The sequence below is a fragment of the Coregonus lavaretus genome (assembly GCF_964263955.1).
Source record: "Coregonus lavaretus genome assembly, chromosome: 19".
NCBI lineage: Eukaryota > Metazoa > Chordata > Actinopteri > Salmoniformes > Salmonidae > Coregonus > Coregonus lavaretus.
Genome location: NC_140006.1, coordinates 11,007,159 through 11,032,325, shown reverse-complemented (window position 1 = coordinate 11,032,325; position 25,167 = coordinate 11,007,159). Strand labels below are relative to the sequence as shown.

General features: G+C 43.7%; 1 protein-coding gene across 1 annotated transcript in view; it reads right to left on the bottom strand.

The window, feature by feature from the left end:
- The window catches only part of LOC311146807 (leucine-rich repeat and immunoglobulin-like domain-containing nogo receptor-interacting protein 3), a 94,113-nt gene extending 69,661 nt beyond the window's left edge, over positions 1-24,452 (bottom strand). Inside the window, exon 1 of the mRNA XM_084183406.1 lies at positions 23,856-24,452. The gene's annotated coding sequence lies outside the window, so the exon portion shown is untranslated. The remainder of the gene's footprint in view (positions 1-23,855) is intronic.
- Positions 24,453-25,167: the final 715 nt, after the last annotated feature.

Here is a 25,167-nt window from a genome sequence, read left to right as displayed (position 1 = left end):
CAATAAAACACGCATTTCTCACTGCATGTTTCTAATTGTGAGGATAAAGGGTATCAGAACGAACCTTTGAAGTGTAATGGAAGAAACATGTCTATAACAGTACTTTACAAACAACAGGACTGCACTTAATAAGCCAAAGGAGCACAGAGTATCAGAGCGGACAGGTCATAGAAATTGAACACTGATTAACACTCTCCTTTAAGCTCTGCTAGTCTTTCAAGAGCCATTCATTACTGACAGAAGGGGGATGGGGGATGGATGGAGGGAGGGAGAGAGAGAGAGAGAGAGAGAGAGAGAGAGAGAGAGAGAGAGAGAGAGAGTGTCACGAACGTTGACTGATGACTCGTGGAACCAAGGTGCAGTGTGATAAGCGTACATTTTATTTAGTACACAACACACGAACAAAACAACAAAACGAACGATACCTGTAGCTGCCTCCAGCAGCCCCGTCGTCCACGGCGTGTGCCCCCCCCAAAAAATGTATTGGGGTTGCCTCTCGTGTGTCCGTCGTCGGCACGGTTGGCGCCGTTTCTCCTCTCCTGCCTGGGCATTTACTTTTGCCCATGGCCCTCTGCCCGCGAATATGTCCTCCCATGACCACCATTCGCCCACCTGGGACATCGCCAACTTCTCCTCCTGGTCACGCTGCTTGGTCCTCTGATGGTGGGATCTTCTGTCACGATCGTCGACAGATGAAGCGGACCAAGGCGCAGCGTGATAAGCGTACATTTTATTTAGTACACAACACACGAACAAAACAACAAAACGAACGATACGTGAAGTCCTGAGGTTACAACAACACAAACCTTTACGGAACAAGATCCCACAAAATACTAGTGCCAAACAGGCTGCCTAAGTATGGTCCCCAATCAGAGACAACGAGCTACAGCTGTCTCTGATTGGGAACCACCCTGGCCAACATAGATATAAACGATCTAGAACAAAAGCATACTTTTTTTTACAAAAACTCCACACCCTGGCTCAACATTTAAGAGTCCCCCGAGCCAGGGCGTGACAGTACCCCCACCCCCCCCCCCCCCCCCCAAAGGCGCGGACTGCGACCGCGCCACACCAACACAACGGGGTAGGGGCAGGGTGGGCATTCCGCCTCGGAGGCGGATCCGGCTCCGGGCGTGACCACCACTCTCTCTCTACCCCCTCGTAGCGCCCCTGGTCTGGTCTGGCCCCGCTGGCCGGAGCTGGACTGGACACCGGTGGAGCGGATTGCTCTGGCTCTGGTGTGGAGCAGCTGACCGGTGCCGGACCAGGCACCGGTGGAACAGGCACGGACCATGCCGGGCTGACGACGCGCACCACTGGCTTGGTGCGGGGAGCAGTAACAGGCCGGACCGGGCTGACGACGCGCACCACAGGCTTGGTGCGAGGAGCAGGAACAGGCCGGACCGGGCTGACGACGCGCACCACAGGCTTGGTGCGAGGGACAGGAACGGGCCGGACCGGGCTGACGACGCGCACCACTGGTTTGGTGCGAGGGACAGGAACAGGCCGGACCGGGCTAGCGACGCGCACCACTGGTTTGGTGCGAGGGACAGGAACAGGCCGGGCTGGACTGTGGAGACGGACTGGAGGTCTGGAGCGGAGAGCTGACACAACCCGTCCTGGCTGAATGCCTATTTCAACACAATCTGTGTGAGGCATCAGCACAGGACGTACAGGGCTGTGCACTCGTACTGGCACTACAGCACGTGGCACTGGCGCAGGATATCCGGGACCGAGGAGGGGTACTGGAGGCCACGAGCGTTGAGCCGGCACACTCCGTCCTGGCTGCATGCCCACCTTAGCACGACACGTGCGTGGTGCTAGCACAGGACGTACAGGACTGTGCCGGAACACTCGCGACACAGTACGTGGCTCCGCATAACACGGAGCCTGACCAGTCTCACGCTCCCTAGCCTGAGTACGGGGAGTTGGCTCTGCTCTACCTCTAGGCTCCGCCAACCACCCTTCCAGCCCCCCAAACCTGGTGGCCTCCTCTCCTAGTCCGCCGATGCGCCCTGTAGCTGCCTCCAGCAGCCCCGTCGTCCACGGCGTGTGCCCCCCCCAAAAAAATGTATTGGGGTTGCCTCTCGCGTGTCCGTCGTCGGCACGGTTGGCGCCGTTTCTCCTCTCCTGCCTGGGCATTTACTTTTGCCCATGGCCCTCTGCCCGCGAATATGTCCTCCCATGACCACCATTCGCCCACTTGGGACATCGCCAACTTCTCCTCCTGGGCACGCTGCTTGGTCTTCTGGTGGTGGGATCTTCTGTCACGATCGTCGACAGATGAAGCGGACCAAGGCGCAGCGTGATAAGCGTACATTTTATTTAGTACACAACACACGAACAAAACAACAAAACGAACGATACGTGAAGTCCTGAGGTTACAACAACACAAACCTTTACGGAACAAGATCCCACAAAATACTAGTGCCAAACAGGCTGCCTAAGTATGGTCCCCAATCAGAGACAACGAGCTACAGCTGTCTCTGATTGGGAACCACCCTGGCCAACATAGATATAAACGATCTAGAACAAAAGCATAGAAAATGTAACAGAAACTCCACACCCTGGCTCAACATTTAAGAGTCCCCCGAGCCAGGGCGTGACAGAGAGAGAGAGAGAGAGAGAGAGAGAGAGAGAGAGAGAGAGAGAGAGAGAGAGAGAGAGAGAGAGAGAACACAGTGCGTGTAAACATCAATAACGCTGACGCTAACACTGAGGTGTGGATGTGTGAAAGAGTGGAACAGGGCGTGTGTGTGTGTGTTTGTTTGTGTGTGTGTGTGTGTGTGTGGAAATACAACCAGACACACATACACTAGAAACCCCGGGTATGAGAGGCCATGCCCTAGTGTCATGTTGCCTCTCGCCCCCTGCCCTCCTCTCCTGACCAACAGATTGCATCGGAACAAACACACCACACACACAGTGACATCGACAGAGTCTAAACTGCATGGCATAATAACAAACACACACTGAGACACAGCCACAAAAGTTAAAACCTCACTGCATTTATAAATGGCAAGAAAATCCAGAAGATTGAATCAAATCTACCCCGCTCCTCCTACAAAAACACAACAATCTCAACCACGTCAGCCAGCCAGGACACTTTAAACATGAATCCAAATGGCCGAAGGCTATATTTTAATAAAACATTTCAATTTGCCACAGCTTACTGAAAGCATACCAGATCTGATCACTAACCCTGGGCTTAACAAATGACAGACAGGGTTAGAGCAAACTCTCACGCACCCACGCACGCACACACACGCACACACAAGGACACACAGTAAAAGGACATTACACACACAGATACATACATGTTCAAGGTCGCAGACAAACAGGCGAGAGAGGAAAGGAAGGAAACTGAGGATGGTGAGAGGAAAGGATCCACAAAATTAGAGAACGTTCCCTTAAGAATCTCATTAGGTCTAACGTTTTCAGGCATGTTCTCGTGATGTACAAGAAATGTTTCCAAGAGACCATTCCCTTAAAAACCCCTGTAGGTCTAAGCCCTTAGATCGCAATATCTACTAAGCTAACAAATTGAATTGTTTTAAGATGATCATAACATGTATCATTTAGCCACTTGATTTGGAATTTTTGCAACCTGTAGGTATAAAAAAATATATGTAAAAACATTTAATTGATGAAACATTGAATTTGGCCTTAACTGCTACATCCCATAGAAACACATTAAATAACACATTCATAAATGGCAAAACTGAAAGATAAAAATTAATCATGAGGAACAAGGTTTTGAAGTGTCTGTCCTGTATCTGAGAGATACACTATATATGAAAAAGTATGTGGATACCACTTCAAATGAGTGAATTCGGCTATTTCAGCCACACCTGTTGGTGACAGGGTATAAAATGGAGCACACAGCATAGCAATCTCCATAGACAAACATTGGCAGTATGGCACATACTGAAGAGCTCAGTGACTTTCAATGTGGCTCCGTCATAGGATGCCACCTTTCCAACAAGTCAGTTCAGCAAATGTCTGCCCTGCTAGAGCTGCCCGGTCAACTGTAAGTGCAGTTATTGTGAAGTGGAAACGTCTAGGAGCAACAACGGCTGGAGTGGTATAAAGCTCGCCGCCATTGGACTCCGGAGCAGTGGAAACACGTTCTCTGGAGTGATGAATCACACTTCACCATCTGGCAGTCTGATGGACGAATCGGGGTTTGGCGGATGCCAGGAGAATGCTACATACCCAAATGCATAGTGACAACTGTAAGAATAATGGTCCGGGGCTATTTTTCATGGTTCGGGCTAGGCCCCTTAGTTCCAGTGAAGGGAAATCTTAACGCTACATTATACAATTACATTCTAGATGATGCTGTGCTTCCAACTTTGTGGCAACAGTTTGGGGAAGGTCCTTTCCTGTTTCAGCATGACAATGCCCCCGTGCACAAAGGGAGGTCCACACAGAAATGGTTTGTTGAGAGCGGTGTGGAAGACTGTCCTGAACAGGGCCCTGACCTCAACTCCATCGAACACCTTTGGGATGAATTGGAACGGTCTTCACAAGGTTTTCACACACTGTTGCTGGTATTTTGGCCCATTCCTCCATGCAGATCTCCTCTAGAGCAGTGATGTTTTGGGGCTGTCGCTGGGCAACACAGACTTTCAACTCCCTCCAAAGATTTTCTATGGGGTTGAGATCTGGAGACTGGCTAGGCCACTCCAGGACCTTGAAATGCTTCTTACGAAGCCACTCCTTCGTTGCCCGGGCGGTGTGTTTGGGATCATTGTCATGCTGAAAGACCCAGCCACGTTTCATCTTCAATGCCCTTGCTGATGGAAGGAGGTTTTCACTCAAAATCTCACGATACATGGCCCCATTCATTCTTTCCTTTACACGGATCAGTCGTCCTGGTCCCTTTGCAGAAAAACAGCCCCAAAGCATGATGTTTCCACCCCCATGCTTCACAGTAGGTATGGTGGTCTTTGGATGCAACTCAACATTATTTGTCCTCCAAACACGACGAGTTGAGTTTTTACCAAAAAGTTATATTTTGGTTTCATCTGACCATATGACATTCTCCCAATCCTCTTCTGGATCATCCAAATGCACTCTAGCAAACTTCAGACGGGCCTGGACATGTACTGGCTTAAGCAGGGGGACACGTCTGGCACTGCAGGATTTGAGTCCCTGGCGGCGTAGTGTGTTACTGATGGTAGGCTTTGTTACTTTGGTCCCAGCTCTCTGCAGGTCATTCACTAGGTCCCCCCGTGTGGTTCTGGGATTTTTGCTCACTGTTCTTGTGATCATTTTGACCCCACGGGGTGAGATCTTGCGTGGAGTCCCAGATCGAGGGAGATTATCAGTGGTCTTGTATGTCTTCCATTTCCTAATAATTGCTCCCACAGTTGATTTCTTCAAACCAAGCTGCTTACCTATTGCAGATTCAGTCTTCCCAGCCTGGTGCAGGTCTACAATTTTGTTTCTGGTGTCCTTTGACAGCTCTTTGGTCTTGGCCATAGTGGAGTTTGGAGTGTGACTGTTTGAGGTTGTGGACAGGTGTCTTTTATACTGATAACAAGTTCAAACAGGTGCCATTAATACAGGTAACGAGTGGAGGACAGAGGAGCCTCTTAAAGAAGAAGTTACAGGTCTGTGAGAGCCAGAAATCTTGCTTGTTTGTAGGTGACCAAATACTTATTTTCCACCATAATTTGCAAATAAATTCATAAAAAATCCTACAATGTGATTTTCTGGAGAAAAAAAATCTCGATTTGTCTGTCATAGTTGACCTTTACATATGATGAAAATTACAGGCCTCTCTCATATTTTTAAGTGGGAGAACTTGCACAATTGGTGGCTGACTAAATACTTCCCCCCCCCCACTGTAATAGATACATTGTGTATGCATAGAATATTTCATGTTGTGACCATTTAGCAGGGACTTGGCAACAGACTGATCAATTGATGTAATTGAGAATTGCACATGAGGTTTTTTTTGTGCATGAGTTGTTTTGATTAGAGTTGTGTTGGAAATCCAGCACTGAGATTATTCTGTAAAATTAAAGTGATTGGGTGCTTATTAAGCAATTGGTTTGTGGGTGCTGTAGTGTTGCTGGATTACAGGTCTTTCTTTTTTGATTGCTCTGAAGTTGACTAGTTTCCTTTACTTTTCTTTATCGGATGTGGTAGGATTGCCACTAATCAATAATTTGGTAGAAGAAGAAAAAAAAATAGGAGGGAAAGATGAGCTACATAGCTTAAAGTATTTTTTGGTTTACAAATTAATTAGTTTAAAATAAATAATAATAAAATAAATAAATAATTCACAATAAAGGAATATAAAAGAGTTGTTACAATGGGGGAAAAGGACATAAAAACTATGAAAGTAATTACTCCTGTTGATGTAGTACAAAATAGTAATCCTCTAGTTAATGGTATTGCAAGGTTATCTGGAAAATGGAATAAACGTTGGCCTGACATTGAACAACCATGGCCAGTGGAAGGGACTCTTAACCCAGACGTCATCAAGATAATGCAAGTGCTTGTGTCGACGTATAAGGCAGACCAAAAGAAGGGGAAAAAAGGGGAACAACGTAAAGAAAAGAGACAAAGAGAGCTGGGTGTTCTTAAGTTGTTTGAAAATGAGGGACAAAAACTGATAAAAGATACAAAAGATAAAAGAGACAGAGGTATAGAGAAAATGGCAAAAGAGGCGAAGGTAACAGAAAAACTAATGGCAGAAGTCAATACACCTTTCTCACATACGGATTCATCAAAAAGGCCCCCACCTTATGAGGAAAAAGTAGAGTTTAAGGACGTCTATCCTCAGCTTCCAATGATCATTCAGGAGGGTGATTATTGCATCAGAGATGAAGATGAACGAATAATAGAGAGAGGACAAGCAGAAACGACCATAAAGATGAATCCAAACTCCAAAAGTAAGAAGAAAACGACATGTCTGGAAACTAAGGGTAGAGTGAGGTTCAGGAGGATGGAATTTGAAGATGATGATGATGATGATCAGAGTGATTCAGAAGAGATCATGGGTGGATATGACCCTGTGATCAGACAGAGGTTGGCCAGAGCGGAAAGAAGGGGTGATGGAAGTTGGAAGGAGAAGGATACAAGAGATCCGAACTCTGATGAAAGTCAAGATGAAGACAGCGATGAAGATTTGGAGATTAAAGGTGCTTCATGTTCAAGAGGATTTTATCCTACAATGACTAGCACAGAAGAAATAGAAAGAGAAATAGATCGATGCATATCATGCTTGGATAAGGCGAATAATTTAGAAGAAGTAAGAAGATTGGAAGAACAACTCAAGAAGCTGAAGATACAGAAGGAAAAACTGCTGATAAAAGAATCTCAAAAATTGGAGAGGAAATACATATTGAGGCCAAGAAAAGGGAACAGAACCTGGAGTATAAGCCTTTGCAGAATACCGAAATGTCAGATATACTTGAGAAGCTGCCTACTCTTCAAGATGGAGCATATCCTTGGATTTCTAAGTTGGAAGAAATTACGGTGGGAACACAGTCTGCCATAGGAGACATTAAGTGACTTTTTGCTAATCTCCTTGCGATTCCAGGGATGGAAGAAATGTTTCAGAGAGCTGGACTTAATCGATATGTGGGGACTGCGGTGAATGATCCTGAGTTGTTAGCTGCAAGTAGAAATTGGCTGTGGAGAGCACTGAAAGATACGTTTCCAACAAATGTGCATCCTGACAACATTCTGATTGACCCACTAGGACAACAAGAAAATCCGAGAGCCTATGTGTCAAGAGTTCATCAAGTGTGGAGAAATATTACCGGAAATGATCCAGATGTGAGTCAAATAGAGCAGTCAATTTTGCGAGCTAAACTGCAGATGGGACTGCCCTCACCAGTAAGGAGCAAACTGGCAGAGGTGGTTGGACTTGGAAGCATGACAAAAGGTGTCTATACAGATCATATAGCCCATCAAGTTGATCTGTACCGGAAAAAGGAACACAACCAGAAAGAACAGGACCAAGAAACTCTCAGAAAACTCAATCAAATACAACTGGTGGAGAATAAGAAGGAGAAGAAACAGGCTTTGGTTATGCAGAATCAGTGTTCACCAAATCAACAATCACTGCCACAGCTTCAACCGAACCAGGTCCAACCGCAATTGTACCAGCCACCACTAGTGGGACCAGTTGTTTCATATCCACAGCCAGTTTCTGGACAGACACAGAATTGGAGAGGAAGAGGACGAGAAGACTTAGGAAGAGGAAGAGGAGGAAGATTTAAGCCATACTTCCAGCAATCTTCAGAAGTGTGTTATAATTGTGGACAGGTTGGTCACTTTGCCCGTGAGTGTAATGGGCCAGGAGGAAACACCAGAGGGAATTTCAGAGGAAGATACAGGGGCCAGTCAAGATCATCTGGAGGACCGGTGAACCCTTATAGGGGCCCGGAGCAAGGATTCTAGAGGTGCCCAGAAGATCCGAAAGGGGGTTGTCAGCTGGTAGCGTCAGGACCGGAAAAAGATCCAACAATTGAGGTGAAAGTAAACAACCGACCATTGGAGGTGATGGCGGATAGCGGAGCTGCTTTCACCTGTGTTCGGCCTGAAGATGCTACACATCTCCCTATGTCCAATCAACTAATTAGGACAATCGGATTTGAGGGAGTGAAACAGCTGATTCCTCTTACGGAACCAATTGAGCTCTGCTATAAAAATCAGAAAATTACAATACCCATACTTGTATCGTAACCTACACCTATTGCATTGTTGGGAATAGATGCATTGTATAAATTGAATTGTACAATAAAATTTGCGCCAGACTGCTGTCTGGTAGAAGTGCCAAAAGAAAAGGTTTACCAATTGTTGATGACGACAGAGATTGACTCTTCTTCAGTATTTTGGATTGGAAATCTCAGTGAAGATTTTTTGAAGCAGGCTAAGATATGGGAGAAATTCATTGTGGCAAACATGCCAGATGCGAGGCTTCCGGAATATCGATTTCATTGTACGATCAAGTATTTCAAGAATGCTGCCCAATCAAACTCAGAGGAATGGTTGAGTTATCAACCAAAGAAAGTTCAACTCAGCTCATGTTGCATAATTTTAGGACCACAAGGAGCAGCTATGAAGATAAACACAGACGATTATCTGGATAAAGAATTTGAGATAGAGAGGAGTGTGCCACATGTGACCTCGTTGGTTTCTGAAGGCTATGAGCAGAAGCAAATAGGAGAAATGATGACAGAAGCAGAGAAAGCTGTTTTCGTACCAATTAAATCATGATTTCGGCTCAAGGACAAGGACAGCCACAAGCTGTACGGATAACACATGAATCTATTTGCAGTGTGAAGATGGATTCAGACCCTATGAAAGAGGAGATGTTGCAACAAGTTCAAGAATGTTTGTGGTATCAACACAGTGCTGATATTGGACTTGTGAAATCAGCCCAACGGGTGACAGTTGAACTTCGACCAGGAGCCAGACCTCCTTGGAAGAATCAGTATCCATTGAAAGATGAAGCAATCCAAGGGATTGAACCACAAATTGAAGGATTTTGTTATCGTGTGGGAGATAAATTGTGTGCTGGCTATGCAGTAGTTAAAGCCCAAGGAACTGGATTTGTTGTTGAAAAGGCTGAAGTAATACCACAGCCTGCGTCTGCACAACTTGCTGAACTTGTGGGGCTAACAGAAGCGTGCTTGTTAGCAGAAGGAAAGCGAGTGACGATATACACTGATTCTGCAAATGCACATAGTGTATGTCATTTGTTTGGAGCAGTGTGGAAAGGTCGAGGGTTTAAGAAAACGGATGGTTCTCCAATACAACATCATGCGCAAATAATGAAATTGTTGCATGCTATGATGAAGGCTAAAGAGATAGCGATAGCTAAGTGTGCAGCTCATAAAACCGATGTGTCAAAAGTCACACAAGGGAACAAAGCTGCTGATGAAGCTGCAAAAGCCGTCACAGGAGCGGACAAATTGGGCAAAGTTTTTCTGGTCACTCATGGAGTGGACTTGGAAGACAAAATTACGCTTAAGAATGTGATTTTGATGCAAGAAGCTGCTTCTACGATCGACAAACAGTTATGGCTAGACCGAGGTGCCGTCAAAGATGCTACTGGTCTTTGGAGAAACCATGAGGGGTTGATAGTAGCGCCTCTAGACCTATTAGGTCTGATGATTTAGGAAGCACATGGGTTAGCTCATGTTGCAAGGGGGGAGGTTAGGAGAAAGATCACAAAGGAGTATGGTTTTTGGGCACCATATTTGCTTGAACAGGTTGACTATGTCATAGGCAGGTGCACAATCTGTATGAAAAATAATGTTCGCAGGGGTGTGACTGTTCTTCTTGGTTACATTCCTACACCAAGAGGTCCTATCTGTGAGTTGGTTATCGACTTTGTTGATATGATAAAACCAATTGAAAGGAAAATATATATGCTGGTGGTTGTAGATAGATTTTCACGATGGCCGGAGGCCTGTGCAACCAAGCGAAAAGAAGCAAAGTGGATTGCCAAGTTTTTGTGTAAAGAAGTAAACAGTGGGGATTTCCCGATTTAATATCCTCAGAAAATGGGAAAGAGCTTTGTGGATAAATCAGTTAAATTGATTTTTCTAAATAAAAAAATTGGGGAAAAAGTCAGACCAAAATGTTACGAAAACTAGGGTTGAAGTAACTCTAGGGAATGTTGAATATCTGATTGAGAGATAATTTTCACATTTCTTTGCATGTTGTTGTGATATTTAGTATTTTCTTATGAATCAAAGGGGGGAAATGGAATGTGATTAATTTTATATATAATTTTTATTATTTTTGATATTGATGTTTTAATTTGCATGTGTTGCGTTGCAAAAGATACTGGTTGGTGTTTTCTTTTCTTCCAGAAGTATATGGGGATGTGTAGAGTGGGATTCAAATACTCAAACATGGACAATATGAATGGACTGGAGGAAGTGGAACAAGGAAAGTGTGGAAATGTTCAGATTCCATCATTGACGTTACATTGAAAGTCGACACTGCTGAAGAGATGCAGTGTATTGGACTACATTTCAGTGTCTGCAATGATTTATATACATATTTGCATGGGTAATACATAATTTGTGTCATATTCTTTCTGTATAAATTTTTTGAAGAATGATGTTTTCTGTTGTTGGGTACATGTGGGGACCTCAGATGTTTTTGTTTTTTTCGTGGATGCTTAGGGATATTGGGTCTAGGCAGGGACAGAGAGAATCCACAGGAGGGTCCGATGGGTCGACCAGCCTGAATGTGGACATTTGTGATTGTATTTTGTTTTCTGAGGTTTTCATGTGTATTCAATTGCATCATAGCTTAAAATGCATTGATAAAGATTTATAAATTGATCTGGAGTACTTAGGTGGTCGCCTGGGGCAGAGGGGCCGTGAGAGAATTTTCCTGTCTTGATTGATTGATGGATATTTGGAATGAAAGCTGACAGACAGGTTTTTCGCTCTTACACTCCATAACAATTTGTTTACACTCCACAAAAATGTGTCTATATAAAAATGTGTTTACTCTCCATACATTTTGTTTTATTGTTAAAGTTACTCAAGAAGAAAAATTGTTATTCGTCATAATCCTATTCTTTTTGTTTTCGAGACTTAATTAGTCTCGAAGGGGGGAAATACAGTGGGGGAAAAAAGTATTTAGTCAGCCACCAATTGTGCAAGTTCTCCCACTTAAAAAGATGAGGGAGGCCTGTAATTTTCATCATAGGTACACGTCAACTATGACAGACAAAATGAAAAAAAACATTGTAGGAGTTTTTATGAATTTATTTGCAAATTATGATGGAAAATAAGTATTTGGTCACCTACAAACAAGCAAGATTTCTGGCTCTCACAGACCTGTAACTTCGTCTTTAAGAGGCTCCTCTGTCCTCCACTCGTTACCTGTATTAATGGCACCTGTTTGAACTTGTTATCAGTATAAAAGACACCTGTCCACAACCTCAAACAGTCACACTCCAAACTCCACTATGGCCAAGACCAAAGAGCTGTAAAAGGACACCAGAAACAAAATTGTAGACCTGCACCAGGCTGGGAAGACTGAATCTGCAATAGGTAAGCAGCTTGGTTTGAAGAAATCAACTGTGGGAGCAATTATTAGGAAATGGAAGACATACAAGACCACTGATAATCTCCCTCGATCTGGGGCTCCACGCAAGTTATCACCCCGTGGGGTCAAAATGATCACAAGAACGGTGAACAAAAATCCCAGAACCACTCGGGGGGACCTAGTGAATGACCTGCAGAGAGCTGGGACCAAAGTAACAAAGCCTACCATCAGTAACACACTACGCCGCCAGGGACTCAAATCCTGCAGTGCCAGACGTGTCCCCCTGCTTAAGCCAGTACATGTCCAGGCTGAAGTTTGCTAGAGTGCATTTGGATGATCCAGAAGATGATTGGGAGAATGTCATATGGTCAGATGAAACCAAAATATAACTTTTTGGTAAAAACTCAACTCGTCGTGTTTGGAGGACAAAGAATGCTGAGTTGCATCCAAAGAACACCATACCTACTGTGAAGCATGGGGGTGGAAACATCATACTTTGTGGCTGTTTTTCTGCAAAGGGACCAGGATGACTGATCCGTGTAAAGGAAAGAATGAATGGGGCCATGTATCGTGAGAAAGGCTTTGTAAGAAGCATTTCAAGGTCCTGGAGTGGCCTAGCCAGTCTCCAGATCTCAACCCCATAGAAAATATTTGGAGGGAGTTGAAAGTCCGTGTTGCCCAGCGACAGCCCCAAAACATCACTGCTCTAGAGGAGATCTGCATGGAGGAATGGCCCAAAATACCAGCAACAGTGTGTGAAAACCTTATGAAGACTTACAGAAAACGTTTGACCTGTGTCATTGCCAACAAAGGGTATATAACAAAGTATTGAGAAACTTTTGTTATTGACCAAATACTTATTTTCCACCATAATTTGCAAATAAATTCATAAAAAATCCTACAATGTGATTTTCTGGATTTTTTTTCCTCAATTTGTCTGTCATAGTTGACGTGTACCTATGATGAAAATTACAGGCCTCTCTCATCTTTTTAAGTGGGATAACTTGCACAATTGGTGGCTGACTAAATACTTTTTTTCCCCACTGTATGTAGTATCTGAACAGTTTATAATTTTGGCTGACGTTTGCAAATGGTGTGTTAGATGAACTTTACTTTGCCTTGCTGAAACATCTGGAAAGCATTACTATAGGGGCCCCCTGAAACAGAGGAGACTTGGATATGTGGAAGCCAGGGATTGGTCTATTCAAAACACTCATATTATGTTACATAGGATAAATACCTTGTTTGAACAAAGGACTGGGAGAATAATCATTTTTAGATTGGGTTAGTTGTTCTCCGGATTTCTGCAGAAATCTGTAAATTGACGCTGGAACCTTTGATATAAAAAACCTTTATAATCAGGTACAGTGTCAGCGGATTTCTTGTCTACACAGCATACCAGCATTGTTGTCTTGACACCACAACTACAAGGTGTCGAAAGCATTCCACAGGGAAGCTGGCCCATGTTGACTCCAATGCTTCCCACAGTTGTGTCAAGTTGGCTGGATGTCCTTTGGGTGGTGGACCATTCTTGATACACACGGGAAACTGTTGAGCGTGAAAAACCCAGCAGCGTTGCAGTTCTTGACACACTCAAACCGGTGTGCCTGACACCTGCTACTATACCCCGTTCAAAGGCACTTAAATATTTTCTGAATGGCGCACATACACAATCCATGTCTCAATTGTCTCAAAAATCCTTCTTTAACCTGTTTCCTTCCCTTCATCTACACTAAGTGACATCAATAAAGGATCATAGCTTTCAAATGGATTCACCTGTTCAGTCTATGTCATGGAAAGAGCAGGTGTTCCTAATGTTTTATACACTCAGTACTAAGAATGTGAGAGTAGGCACAAATGTAGATGAAACAACTTGATCGGTAAGCAATAGGTTGAATGCACTTTAAAGTAAATATCTGCTCTGTTAAAAGTACACTCAAGAAAAACTATTTTATTGATCATAGTGATTCAGGAGTGTGATTAAAACAGGTTAACATGCCCCACCAACATTAAACAACTACACAGAAAGCCCTTTCATTTCTGAAATAAATAAATAAAATCAATTATGAGAATAGTCAGATTAACCGATACCTGACACGGACATGGTGGTGTAGCGGGAAGATCGGAGTACCGTGAACCAAGAGGTTATGAGTTCAAGTCCCAGGTGACAACATGTTGAATAATAATTACTGTATAAATGAGCATGTACAATGTAATCATCTACAGCAAAAAGTGTAAAATATGTATAGTAAGTTGAAAACACTGTATGTTAAAAACACTGTGTGAGTATCCCTAACCTTGCCAAAAGACGAAGAGCTATAAATGGATCAGTAGCTCACCAATCATGGCCTTGATTGGCTCGGCAACAATAACAAGGCGTGATGTGTAATGAAACACAATTTGTTAGTGAGAACGTTTCTATGGGAATGTGTCTAGAACATTAATAACTTGAGTTCTGAGAACATGGCAAGCATGTTCTTTGTATGTTTGGTGGGACGTTGATATTCTCCTATCCCACAGAAAACTGGACACATGAATGTTCTTGCAACGTTCCCATGAAACGTGTCTAGAACATTCATATGTTAAGATCTGAGAACATGGTAACCACATTCTGGGTACATTTTATTTTACATGAAGGGAATGGTCTCATGGAAACAGTCCTTACACGTCACTGGAACATTCCTATGAAAACGTTAGGTAATGACCTAATGAGACTCTTAAAGGAACGTTCTCTAAAGTTGTGGGAATGTTTGTTGTTAGCTGGGCACACACACACATACACCCTAGTTAGGCAGATGAAACAGTTCCATCCACATTAATCATTCAATGAAGGACAAGGAACACGAGTCCTGACTTCCAGAGAACAGGTGGTGAGGAAAAGGGAAGGCAGCCAGACACCACCACGTGAAGGAGAGGTGAGCTGAGTCATTCACTCTTTGTGAACAGGTGATGGGCTGTGAGATAACATTACTGGAGACTGAATGTACACTCTTAGGTGCTATCTAGAACCTAAAAGGGTTCTTCGGCTGTCCCCATAGGAGAACCCTTTGAAGAACCCTTTTTGGTTCCAGGTAGAACCCTTTTGGTTCTAAGTAGAACCGTTTTGGGTTCCAAGTAGACCTTTTTCCACAGAGGGTTCTACATGGAACCCAAAAGGGTTTTATCTGGAACCAAAATGGGTTTTACCTGGAATCAAAAAGGGTTCTCCTATGGGGACAGCCAAATAAACCTTTTGGTACCCTTTTTTCTAAGAGTATAGGCTGAAAGACAGAGAGTTTATCCAGCCACCACCATAGACTGGAAAGATATAATGGTCTTATAATGCCCAATGATTAGAACAACCAGCCAAGAAAACCTCTGAATGAACAAGAAAGACAAATGGAAAGATCGATTCTCTGGCCTGTGAGTCACATCTGAGAAAAGGCAGCCAAGAAAGTAAATCAAATGGAATATGAGGGGGAATATGAGGTAGATGAGATAGAGTGTTTAGTCTGTGCTTCCATGTCTATTTTTATTGTGACTTAGTTATCCACCACAATAACAAAATAGCTAGCGGGCTAACTCCTGTGTACACATAGAGCAGGGATGGGCAACTTTCATGGGGTTGGGGGCCACAAAAAATATGAACTCATCACAAGAGGCTGCAGTGGCTGCCGGGGCTGCGTACCCACATACATACCCACACATGCAGTCAGAGTCAGCCCCAACCTTTTGAGGGCCCTACGTGAAAATTAGCATTTCTACACATTTTGCCATAGGGTGCAGATAAATGTTGGCTGTTTTTAAGCTTATTTCCTGCAATTCTACACTTTTTGCCCTGACTTATGCCGTGTTAATATGATATCTGAGTGAGAGTGATTAACTAAATCAATGGGGCCCCCTGGTCCGTAATTCTACCATGATTACTACAAGTTCAGATAGCTGGCTAGACTAACTTAACAATGTAAACATTTTTAGCTGACATGTGGGGCGGCAGGTAGCTTAGTGGGTAAGAGCGTTGTGCCAGTAACCGAAAGGTCGCTGGTTCTAATCCCCGAGCCGACTAGGTGAAAAATCTGTCGATGTGCCCTTGAGCAAGGCACTTAACCCTAATTGCTTCTGTAAGTCGCTCTGGATAAGAGCGTCTGCTAAATGACTAAAATGTAAAATGTAAATGTAAATGTGCTAGTTGAGTCAGTGACTGACATAACAAGAAAAAACTGCACCTTGTGTATTCTACTACTATAACTCTCAACTGTAAGTTGAGACCCCAACGGAGATCGTAAAAAGTATTATTATAATTGTGTGTGTGTGTGTGTGTGTGTGTGTGTGTGTGTGTGTGTGTGTGTGTGTGTGTGTGTGTGTGTGTGTGTGTGTGTGTGTGTGTGTGTGTGTGTGTGTTTGTGTGTGTGTGTGTGTGTAATTGACCTTCCTGGGTCTGGATAGCGTCCTCTCACCTAGCACGTCAGACAGACTGTCAGTTCCCATCTTTGTGCCAACCAGGCTAATTATATAATCCTCCACACACTAAGAATGTAATTGTGTGTGCTTGAGTGTGTGTGTGTGTGTGTGTGTGTGTTGAAGTCACATTCCGTGGGCTAATTGTATAATCCTGAACAGAGGACGACCTCAGCATGCTCACTATGGTTACCGATGTTTTTCAAGGTCAAACTCATAAACACGCCCTCCCCCCCACACACACACAGCACACACACACACACACACACACACACACAGTCAACACCCCTTTCTTCCAAACCTCTCCTCCTTTAAACATTGTCCCTCTTTTAATCCCCCAGCTCCCCTTCTTCCTTCCCCTCTTACTTCACTCCCTCTATCCCTCCCTTATCTAAGCAACCTTCAGATACACTCCTCCCTTCAAATTCCCTTCCTTCATCCCTCTATCTCCCAGCCCTTCATGGTTCTAACAGATTTCCTCCATTGAGGTTTTTACTGCTCCCAGGGACAGAGGAGACCACCATAATGAAACAAGATGATTTCACTCTGCTATCTCTTTCTTTTCATTTCTCTCGCTCTCTTTCTCTCTCTGCATCCCCTTCTCTCTTTCTCTTTCTCTCCTCTTCCAAAGCCTAACTCCCTGTGGTAGTTTATGTGTGACAGTGTGAGGTCTCTGCAGGTTGGCTAAACCCACTCTCTCTCCTCCCTTCTTTCTCTCTCATCCCTCTTCTCTCTTTTCCCCTCCCTCTCTCCCCATGGTTGGCAAAAACCATCACACCTTTCTCTCTACCCTCCTCTCCCCTCTCTTTCTCTATCCCCCTCTCTCCCCAGGTTTGGATAAATCGTCATCTCCCTGTTGTGCCCATCAATGAAGAGGCTAAGCATTTCACATCCTTTTGCGTTGTCCTTTCCCATTTACATTCCTCATCCCACCTTCTACTCCGTTCATTTTCAAGTTCCCTCCCTCCTTCTCTCTTTCCAGTCTTTTCCTCATTCCTTTTATCTATTTTTGTTATCACCTATATACTGTACATCCATTTTCAACCTAATTCTCACTACATCGTTATCTAATCTCTCTCTCTCTCTCTCTCTCTCTCTCTCTTCTTCTCTCTCATCTCTCTCTCTCCTCCTCTCTCTCTCATCTCCTCTCTCTCTCTCTCTCTCTCTCTCTCTCTCTTTCCACCTTTTCACTCCATAATTTTCTATCTTCCTCCCTCAGTCTCTCTCTCTCCAAACCATTCCTCTGGCAGTGGGAAGCTCAGCAACCGCAGCAGTGTGACCCATGCAGCCTTCATGCTAACTCCACCAAAGGGATTATAGGTGTGTGTGTGTGTCTGTGTTTATGTGTGTGTGTTTGCACATGTATCTGTGAGAGAGAGAGAGAGAGAGAGAGAGAGAGAGAGAGAGAGAGAGAGAGAGAGAGAGAGAGAGAGAGAGAGAGAGAGAGAGAGAGAGAGAGAGAGAGAGAGAGAGAGAGAGAGAGAGAGAGAGAGAGAGAGAGAGAGAGAGAGAGAGAGAGAGAGAGAGAGAGAGAGAAGATGGGGAAATGCATTAGGCTCCGGAGATGGACTGGCAGGACTCCACTGTGTAAGTGTCTGTGAGAGTGTGTGATGGTTCAGGGTGGCCATATGGAGGACTGGATTTCAGAGGAGAGCAAAGTTGGCCTGGACTCCTTTCTAATGGAGATCTCTATCTCAAAGGGAAATGTCTGGCAAAACAATGGCTTCATGTGAGAATACAAAAACAGGTTGCAGATTGTTGGGGAGGATCTGGGTATGTGGGGGCATTCATTAGCGTGTTTGTCTTTCTGTTAGGGGCATTACAATGCAGATTTCGAATTCGATATAACTCCCCTGTCTGAGATGGAAATGTTACATTTCTCTAGCCAGACTAACCCCTCCTGAGCCTTGGCATCACACAGGGAAACAGTCCGACACAAAAGGAGATGGGAGAAGAGGGTGACTGACCAGCTAGAGAGAGGGAGAGGGAGAGAGTGTGTGTGTATGTGAGAGTGAGTGAGGGGGTGAGAGTGCATGAGTGAGAGTGCATGATAGAGAAAGAGAGAGAGAGAGAGAGAGAGAGAGAGAGAGAGAGAGAGAGAGAGAGAGAGAGAGAGAGAGAGAGAGAGAGAGAGAGAGAGAGAGAGAGAGAGAGAGAGGAAAGGAATATAAATGGAAATGGAGATGGAGATGGAGAAATATGTAGCGGGAAAATTGTGTATGATATACAGTGCATTCGGAAAGTATTCAGACCCCTTGACCTTTTTCACATTTTGTCACGTTACAGCCTTATTCTAAAAATGATTAAATAATAAAAGGTCCTCATCAATCTACACACAATACCCCATAATGACAAAGCAAAAACAGGTTTTTAGACATGTTTGCAAATGTATTTAAAAAAACTAAGTATTTACATAAGTATTCAGACCCTTTACTCAGTACTTTGTTGAAGCACCTTTGGCAGCGATTACAGCCTTGAGTCTTCTTGGGTATGACGCTACAACCTTGGCACACCTGTATTTGGGGTGTTTATCCAATTCTTCTCTGCAGAACCTCTCAAGGTCAGGTTGGATGGGGAGCGTCGCTGCACAGCTATTTTCAGGTCTCTCCAGAGATGTTCGATTCGGTTCAAGTCCGGGCTCTGGCTGGGCCACTCAAGAGCAGGTTTTCATCAAGGATCTCTCTGTACTTTGCTTCATTCATCTTTCCCTCGATCCTGACTAGTCTCCCAGTCCCTGCCGCTGAAAAACATCCTCACATTATGAATTTGCCACCACCATGCTTCACCGTAGGGATGGTGCCAGGTTTCCTCCAGACGTGCCGCTTGGCATTCAGGCCAAAGAGTTCAATCTTGCTTTCATCAGACCAGAGAATCTTGTTTCCCATGGTCTGAGAGTCCTTTAGGTGCCTTTTGGCAAACTCCAAGTGGGATGTCATGTGCCTTTTACTGAGGAGTGGCTTCCGTCTGGCCACTCTACCATAAAGGCCTGATTGGTGGAGTGCTGCAAAGATGGTTGTCCTTGTGGAAGATTCTCCCATCTATATAGAGGACCATCAGGTTCTTGGTCACCTCCCTGACCAAGGCCCTTCTCCCCTGATTGCTCAGTTTTGACAATTCCTTCGACCACATGACTTGGTTTTTGCTCTGACATGCACTGTCAACTGTGGGACCTTACATAGACAGGTGTGTGCCTTTCCAAATCATGTCCGATCAATTGAATTTACCACAGGTGGACTCTAATCAAGTTGTAGAAACATCTCATGGATGATCAATGGAAACAGGATGCACTTGAGCTCAATTTCGTGTCTCATAGCAAAGGGTATGAACACTTATGTAAATAAGGCATTTCTGTTTTTAATTTTTTATACCTTTGCTAAGATTTCTAAAAACCTGTTTTCGCTTTGTCATCATGGGGTATTGTGTGTAGATTGATGAGAAAAAATAAATAAAAATAATAATCAATTTCACAATAAGGCTGTAACGTAACAAAATGTTGATAAAGTCAAGGGGTCTGAATACTTTCAGAATGCACTGTAACAGTGCATCTGGCAGCAAGGAAAATAAAACCTGAATACCACTGTCATAACATGACATAACATATGTGACTCGTTTCAGGAAACTAGGCATACGTCGCGTGTCACTACTTCATAGGAGAGGCAGTTGAACGAAGAACTGCAAAAGTGTTGCTAAGGCGCTCCACTTTCTGGAGGACCGAGTTTTGAAATCAGTGGAATGCCCAGTGGAAGCAGAGTATTATAGCTAAGGAGATGGAGAAAATTCAGGCATCTGATTGCAAATGCGGAAGGAGTCGAAAAGAGAACACAGAAGGCTATTGTATAAAACGCCTGTCTCTGGATTACATCTTCAAACTAAGGGCAACCATGGCATCCGTGACAGAGAATGATAAGCATTCATCCATGTATATGGGTAATAGTCTAGCTAGCTACATTTTCAGATATTGTACATTTCTAATTTTGTCAGAAAGTAGTTTTAGCTGGTTAGCTACCTGTAGATTCATGCAGGTTAATAACGTTATGAGTTGTGATTATGGTTCATTGTTTAGCTAGCTAGTTAGCTAGCTAGCTACATATCTAAACAAAATACTCCACTATGCAAGTAACCATTTCACTGTACCATTTACACCTTCGGTGTCCTGTGCATGTGGCAAATAAACATTGATTTTATTTGACATAGTGTGTGTTTACCAGAGACGGTCATGTGAAGAACAACATGACCTGCACCAAAGTCAAATTAGGATATAACATTAGGCCAGCGAGACAGTGTCCAAGTTCTAAAGTTCTCCGGTAGAATGGACAGATTTTATTTCATCACTCTCACAACCGTAAGCTATTTTCTGTAATTTGCTTGCCATTAACTTGTAAATAATGATATTGTTGTGAGTTTATTTTCCTGTAATAATTAATACAAAATAACTAAAGTTAAGATGTTGTCAGCCTGTCATTTTTGTGTTTATACTTTTTCATAACGACAAGTTCATGATGTCACTGCAACAACTGTTTAGCTACAGACATGTCGATAGAGGTAGTATAAACCAGCCTTTAGTCTTCAAATCTTTGTTTTTTTAGTACACTACCGTACTCACTGTTTAGCATTTGGCCTCACATGTGAGTCCTTAAAGAGATGGGTGGGGCTAAGGCTTAAGAGGGTGTGACGATGCTGAATGGGTGTAGACAAAGAAGAGCTCTTCACAAGGTGTACCAAAACATTCAAGGGCCATTTTCTCAAAAGTGGGGTTACAAGTTTATCAACTTTCAGAATTACTTTCCCATCATTCCTCAATTGTAGTGTATGATATACAATTTTCTAGCTCTGAGTCTCTATTTTTATGGAATGTAAAAAACACAATTTCAAATTTTGCTACATAAAACCGAATCGAGCCGGTCAGTGACATATTAGGATCACTTATGCCAGGTTACGACAGCTGACTTAACGCGGTCAGGATAAAGGTCATTAGCAGCCATCAAGCCAGCCATGGTTAGTATTGCTTCTGTCCCAACCCACACTTTTAAACACAGTAAGCCGATATTGTTGTTTACCACACAAAACAAAACTACACTCCACAGAGCTGGGCTTTACGGAAGAGTGCAGGGACTGGGAAACTGGTCAGAATTGAAGGAATGATGGATGGTGCTAAATACAGGGAAATTCTTGAAGGAAACCTGTTTCAATCTTCCAGAGATTTGAGACTGGGACTGAGGTTCACCTTCCAGCAGGACAATGACCCTAAGCATACTGCTAAAGCAACACTTGAGTGGTTTAAGGGGAAACATTTAAATGTCTTGGAATGGCCTAGTCAAAGCCCAGACCTCAATCCAATTGAGAATCTGTGGTATGACTTAAAGATTGCTGTACACCAGCGGAACCCATCCAACTTGAAGGAGCTGGAGCAGTTTTGCCTTGAAGAATGGGCGAAAATCCCAGTGGCTAGATGTGCCAAGCTTATAGAGACATACCCCAAGAGACGTGCAGCTGTAATTGCTGCAAAAGGTGGCTCTACAAACTATTGACTTTGGTGGGGTTGAATAGTTATGCACGCTCAAGTTTTCCGTTTTTTTGTCTTATTTCTTGTTTGTTTCACCAAAAAAAAACATTTTGCATCTTCAAAGTGGTAGGCATGTTGTGTAAATCAAATGATACAAACCCCCCAAAAATTCATTTTAATTCCAGGTTGTAAGGCAACAAAATAGGAAAAATGCCAAGTGGGGTGAAAACTTTTGCTTTAGTAGTTAGGCTTGAATCACAAGCTTTTTATTTTATTTATATCATTAGAAACCATCTGTAATGATATTCCTTTCCTGCAGATTCTGTCCAGCCCTGGTAATAACATGATAATAATCCAGTAATAACCATAGTGATTACATGTACGGCTTAAATTAGTCCTATGGACAGATACTCCAATCTCCGCTGTGGAGCTTTGCAGCTCCTTCAGGGTTATCTTTGGTCTCTTTGTTGCCTCTGATTAATGCCCTCCTTGCCTGGTCCGTGAGTTTTGGTGGGCGGCCCTCTCTTGGCAGGTTTGTTGTGGTGCCATATTCTTTCAATTTTTTTATAATGGATTTAATGGTGCTCCGTGGGATGTTCAAAGTTTCTGATATTTTTTTAGAACCCAACCCTGATCTGTACTTCACCACAACTTTGTCCCTGACCTGTTTGGAGAGCTCCTTGGTCTTCATGGTACCGCTTGCTTGGTGGTGTTGCAGACTCTGGGGCCTTTCAGAACAGGTGTATATATACTGAGATCATGTGACACTTAGATTGCACACAGGTGGACTTTATTTAACTAATTATGTGACTTCTGAAGGTAATTGGTTGCACCAGATCTTATTTAGGGGCTTTATAGCAAGGGGGGTGAATACATATGCACGCACCACTTTTCCGTTATTAATTTTTTAGAATTTTCTGAAACAAGTTCTTTTTTTCATTTCCCTTCACCAATTTGGACTATTTTGTGTATGTCCATTGAAATCCAAATAAAAATCCATTTAAATTACAGGTTGTAATGCAACAAAATAGGAAAAACGCCAAGGGGGATGAATACTTTTGCAAGGCACTGTATATTGTGCTGACACAATGGAGCAAACAGCTTTACAGCTTGACCACATTTCCATTACAGGGCTAATACAGCGCAATAGAAATAGAATGCAAATAAAGCCGAACAGAGAGACAACGCTATAGCAACCCAAAGTATACCCTACAAACACAATTTTATAGTGTACCCATGGGTATACTTCATATTCAAAAAGTGCTACATGAAATTTGACAGAGTTACGCTACAGGATTTATGTGTTTATGTAATCAAGACAGCCTATGAAATCTGTTATGAAATGCTGCTGGCGGAATAACGTCAAATTTATGACAGAGGGTTGAGCTACAAACCCAACTATGCCAACTCCACATACAGTAGGCTATCAATCACTTATCTGACTGGATGCAATACAGCTACCAAACCAATCCACTGCAGACAATCATCCAATAATATTGGTCTGCAGTGGATTGGTTTGGTAGCTGTATTGCTCCAGGTAAGCTCCAGGTAAACACACTCGCTCACGTTCATCTACAGGTAAACAAGCACACTCCTTTCTCCCTCTCTGATCTGTTCTCTCTCTCTTAACCCTGGAGATATGTGAGTGAGGAGACAGGGTCAGGGTATGAAGAGGTCCTCATGACGACACACAAACAGGAATATATTCTCGGTGTGTGTATATGTGTGTGTATGACGCTTACATCTGTGTGTATGAGTGTGTATGTGCATGTATGTGATTGCATCTGTGTGTGTGTGTACGTGTGTGTCTTTGTGTATTATGAGTGTGTATGCGTCCGTGTGTGTGTGTTTGGCTTAGTAGAAGTTAACTCACCCAGGACTGAAGCGTGGTCTCTGTTCCCTCCTCATCGATGTGTGTGTGTTTTGTGTCTGTGTTTGTGTGTGTTCCCCAGCACTGTGTCCCTATCTCCACTCTGTCCATAAGTTTGATCAGCTCTTCATGTGCCAGTCTTACTCTCCTCCAATCCTCAGGTCTTCAGATCCCTCCTTCTCTCTCTCTTCATCAGCCTCCCTCTCTCCCTCAGCCCCTGGCATCAGCAGCTGTGCCAAACACGCCACTCATCCCTCTTTCTTTTCCTCTCTCCTTCTGTCTCTCTTCCTGGTTTGTGTGTTTCGCAAACACACAGACAAACACCTTTTTCCCAGCTCCTTGTTATCCAAAAAGAGGTCCCAGAGAACCAGGCGGAGTGGGGTCTGTGAGATCTCCTCCCCAGAGACGGTGCTCCTCAGTGGGGGTGTGTGCTCACCGTCTCCCCTGGCATGGGTCTGATTCTCTGTGTGTGTGTTTGTGTGTGTATGAAAGAGGGAGCATGTTGGCTCTGTAGCTGTTGCTTCTGCCTCTTTCACAGAGCGTCTCTCTCTCTCTCTCTCTCTGTCTCGCTCTCTCCCTCTCTCTCTGCTGCTCAGGCTCTTTGGATTCACAATTGGCTCTGCCACTGGGCTCAGGGCTTAGGGATCCTCTAGCAAAAGCTGGACATGAACAAAAACGTAGAGGGAGAGAAGAGAGGGAGAGAGAGAGAGGATAGAGGATTTCAACTGGTCTGTATTTGGCACATTGTAAAACACACATGTCATAAATGTCAACCAATCACATGTTTGAGAGAGGGAGCATGTGAGAGAGCCAGAAAGAGAGAGAAAAAGAAAGAGAGAATAGAGATAGAGAAAAAATGGAGAGAGACAGAAAGGCAAATTGGCAGGCATAAAGAGAGAGGGGAGGATTCATATTGTTTTATGTCGATTGGAAATTAGGTTGGGAATACTGTGTAGCCAGGGACTGGGAATGATTGGGAAAGATTGTGTACAATGATGATGAGCAAATACACTGAACAGTGAAAAAAATTGTTTTACTGTGAACATTTCCCCTCATTGTCAGTGGAGCGTGGAGGGAGCTAGCACACACTCAGATCATTTCACATCACTGTTCCACCCGTAGAGAGCCAGAGTACTTTCTATCAGACCACACAGACGTGCCTGTGAACTATGGATGAGTGTGTTTTTGTGACAATTTGTTAAATCAGCTGGATTATGGCTCAGAGAGAGAGAGAGAGGGAGCGAGAGAGAGAGAGAGAGAGAGAGACAGAGAGGAAGGAAGAGACAGAGAGAAAAAATAGGCATTTTTATTGTTC